Genomic DNA, 4582 nt, shown 5'->3' with positions numbered 1-4582 from the left:
AAGTGCAGATAATTTAACTAGTATGTGCAGATCTCACCCATTACTGAATTTATCTTAGCTCTTAATGATATTCAAAGTTTGATTAAAATCAAATCTGAAATGTGACCTGCAGTATGGTTGTAAGTTCAGTCAATCAGCTCATTAGAATGCTTGGGTCTCATTCATTAGAGACCTTGACAATATAAACATGTGTTCCACGTCTGATCAATATCAGATCAGAAATATCGCCTCAAGAGTGGTTAACAGATGCTACATTGACTCATTAATACACATAAATTGTACATGTTATCAAATGCATTTCAGATTTTGATGATACAGTATAAACTAAGTTTTACTGAAATTGGATCCTGAATGGTGATGGACAGACACTCAATGCTCCATGCATGACTGACAAAATACGATGGCTGCAGGACCATACTATATGCCGACTTGACCCTATGGTCATGTAAATTTAAATCATTTATAGTCCTATGAATTCAATGAATATACTTTTTTAGCAGTTTTCAAAAAATTACATTACTGTTGGCATTTCATTCGGAGGAAATATTTCACCTGAAACAAATAAATAATTTGATAATAAGAAAATTGTATTTTACACTCTGTCTTTAAATTGGATGTTAAAGCAACCACAAAGTGAGATTGGTCTACACAAATTAAAGTTATCTTTACCCTACTAATTACATTGAACTGTGATAACCACAAATAGCATTTAATATGGATGTCATGTGATCTTTACCCAACAAATTACACTGACCTGGTATAACCATAAATAGCATGTGATATGGATGTCATGTGATCTTTACCCTACAAATTACATTGACCTGTGATAACCACAAACAGCATGTGGATGTCATGTGATCTTTACCGAACAAATTACATTGACCTGTGATAACCACAAATAGCATGTGATATGGATGTCATGTGATCTTTATGCCACAAATTATACTGACCTGTGATTACCACAAATAGCATGTGATACACGTCTTGTGATCTTTACCCTACAAATTACATTGACCTGTGATAACCACAAATAGCATGTGATATGGATGTCATGTGATCTTTATGCCACAAATTATACTGACCTGTGATTACCACAAATAGCATGTGATATGCATGTCATGTGATCTTTACCCAACAAATTATATTGACCTGGTATAACCATAAAAAACATGTGATATGGATGTCATGTGATCTTTATGCCACCAAATTATACTGACCTGTGATTACCCCAAATAGCATGTGATATAGATGTCTTGCATCTTTTCCATACTACTGACATTGACCTGTGAGCTAGGGATATGACTGCTGTGTAACAATGTTTGGATCTTGGTAAAGTATCATCAAAAAAATCTTATGGAGTTGAAAACTAATGGACTGGATAAGGAATCAAACAATTGCTTTACATTATTCTTTGTTTTGACCTTAATCTTTAGGGCAGAGACAGTGAATATACAAGATGCTCTCACATCGAGATATATGAAATCCTAAGGTTTTATTAAAAAACTTTCATTGGTTCAGAAATTATACATGTAGTTGGATAAAAAGTCAGATTTTACTCATTCCTTTGCTATGAAACTGACCTTGATGCAGAGACATGACTATGGTACATGATACACTCTCCAGAGATGATGTATAACTGGTTATAGTTTCATTACAGTATCTTCAATAGTCAAAAAGTTATAATCCAGATAATACAAGCCAGTTACATTTTCCTTTGCTGTGACCTTCACCCTGAGATCTGGGTCATGGCTGTTGTATGTGACACAATACCTACACACAATGTATAATTGGCTAAAGTTTCATTACAGTATCTTTAGTGGTTCAAAGGTTATGCTCTGGATAAGGACACAAAACATTTCCCCTAAACCATGACCTTGAAACTGAGGTAAGAACTCTGGCTATGGTATGTGACACATCACCTTGTTTATGATATATGCTTGACAAGGTTTTATTAAAATCTCTCTGTTACAAAGTTATGGGCCAGACAAGTAAACATTAAGGAACGAAAGAACAAATGGATGGATAGATAGATGGGCAACCACCATAATAATTATAATATGCTAGACTTAGGACAGACACATACAATAAATGAAGCTTACAACAGGTAGGTTCTCAATAAAAGCACTTTCATAATAAGCTTCAGGAAAGTGTAATGGTATCCTAATGTTCATTTTAAAATCATTATGCTGCTTTTTTTCATGTTTGTAGTTAAAATAGATCTTTGATGCATAATGAAATTTTCTGTTGAAAAACTCTACAATTCTGTAATTCTCAACTTTAATAAATGGCAGCTAATAGTTCATAATGAACATAATGTGAAAATATGAATATTTCCTACATGAAAATAGAGAGAAATCAACTGCTCTAAATGTTCATTTATAACATACATGAATCTGCAAACAATACAGTAAAAACTGTCTTGAGAGACCAGGCACTACATAAATAGACTTATTCATTAGATAGTGTTACGACCTGTTATGAGAAACCACCTGTCTTGAAAGACCAGGCACTACATTCACAGACTTATTTATTATATAATGTTATGACCTGTCATGAGAGACCTGTCTTGAGAGACCAGGCGCTACATGCACAGACTTATTCATCATACAATGTTTAATGACCTGTTATGAGAAACCACATGTCTTGATGGTAGAAGGGGTCATCTTTTAAGATGGGTTCTACTGTATAGACGATTGCCAAAATTGCCAATGTAATTAAAATTCACAGATGGTAATTCTGTTCAATATAAACAACACATATGGCGAACAAAATTATTGGGTGTCTCTTATTATCTGCATATTTCTACCCTGTTGTCAAAGATGTCCACAAATGCCAATTATATTGCTGGATTGTAGAAATAACATTAACAGATTAAATTTCTTGAAAAATGAATTTGTTTAAATGTGAAATTCATCAATAAATGGAACTTGTATTAGTTTGAAAAGAAACTTTAAAAGAGGGTGGTTATACCTTGTTTATTCCAAAAAACATTATATACAGATTTTGCCTAAGTCGTTTGTTTCTTTTACCAAATCTCATTCTTCAAGATCACATTTTACCCATACCTTCATTGGTGTTTTGTTTAATTTATTTCAGGTCAGTGTTTCCCTTTACATTCATTTGTGCTTCAAAGACCCCCAAATTTTTAATCTGACCCCCAGTTTTGATACCAAAGTTTGTTTTTTTACTCAGTCTGACCACCAGTTTTGACACCAAGAAGATTTTTGACTTTCAGTCTTGCATCCCTAGGGGATACACTGCTGAGGTGCTGATGAGGTCCCTTTCTTTGATGGATATAAATGTTGGTGATATAAACTACATGAAAAGACACACACTGAATACTTATAATAGATCTAGCATATAAACATCATATCTTTGTATAATTGTACTGAATGACCATAATACAGGTTACAATTCTGAATACAGATTGATTCGATCATCACCGATCCATTTTAGTTTTGTGTTTCAGTGTCTCCCATTGGTTATAAAAGATGGATCTGTCTTTTATTTTCCAACCACAATTAATTTCCAGACCAATTATTTGTTTATGCATTGAAACTGGCTTGGGTAAAAAGGGAAATTTGTCCAAAGGAAATGCCAGTACCCCTTTTTTCTGCAATATTAATCAACACCAATTAAATAATTTCAAATCTGAAGATTTTTTTTTATATATAATATATGGTACATAATCATGGTACTAAATTAGTTTGGCCCCCAAAAACTTATATTAGTACTATAAATTAAAGTATAAACCTTGATCGGTCAAGTAGAAATATGCATAACTGTTTAGGCTTTGATTGGTTTGTGAATTCATATACTGAATTTATGGCACTGGTATAGATATTTTTTATGTGTACTTGCCCTTTAATATTAGCTTCATTACCATAGCTAAGTAAATGTGAACTTATTTAGGGTCACTTACATCAAAGCAAACAGGTACTTATTTAGGGTCACTTACATCAAAGCAAACAACCACTCCATTATTATTGCAATTATTTTCAAGTGTTTTTTCTGGAGCCACTTTATCATATTATTTTAGACATTATTAAAGTTTAGTGCAGTGGTGCTTATGATTTGAAAGCAAGAGATATACTTCACTTAGTGCAATTTAAAATGTTCAATGCACATGTGGTGATGCCATGATGTAAACAAGGTCATCAAATGTAAGCGATGAATCATACACTATGCTGCAATACTAGTATCACATTTTAATGAGTTCAGTATTTAAATTTCAAGGCAGAAAATGTAATTACTTGTGACTTTCAACAATTCTAATGCAATGATGCATTAACCAACAATATAAAACTATAGCAAAAACGAGAGAAGTTATTGTCGATATAGGTACTATAGCAAAAACGAGAGAAGTTATTGTTGATATAGGTACATCATCATGCTTATGGTCATAGCTTGTCACTGCCCAATAAAATTATAGCTTTTGGGTTCTGTGTTTTGTTTTAAATTTTAATAAATTAATTCTTAAACTGAAAACACATCAAAAACCTACATTTCTCATTGGGACTTTAGTGGTTTTGATTTTAAGAAGTTACTCTGCATATAAAAATATGTATCAAAGAAAAATATG

This window comes from Sinohyriopsis cumingii, chromosome 6 (assembly GCF_028554795.1).
Source record: "Sinohyriopsis cumingii isolate HCF-2022 chromosome 6, ASM2855479v2, whole genome shotgun sequence".
NCBI lineage: Eukaryota > Metazoa > Mollusca > Bivalvia > Unionida > Unionidae > Sinohyriopsis > Sinohyriopsis cumingii.
The sequence above is the reverse complement of the archived record's forward strand: the minus strand, read 5'-3'. Positions refer to the sequence as shown.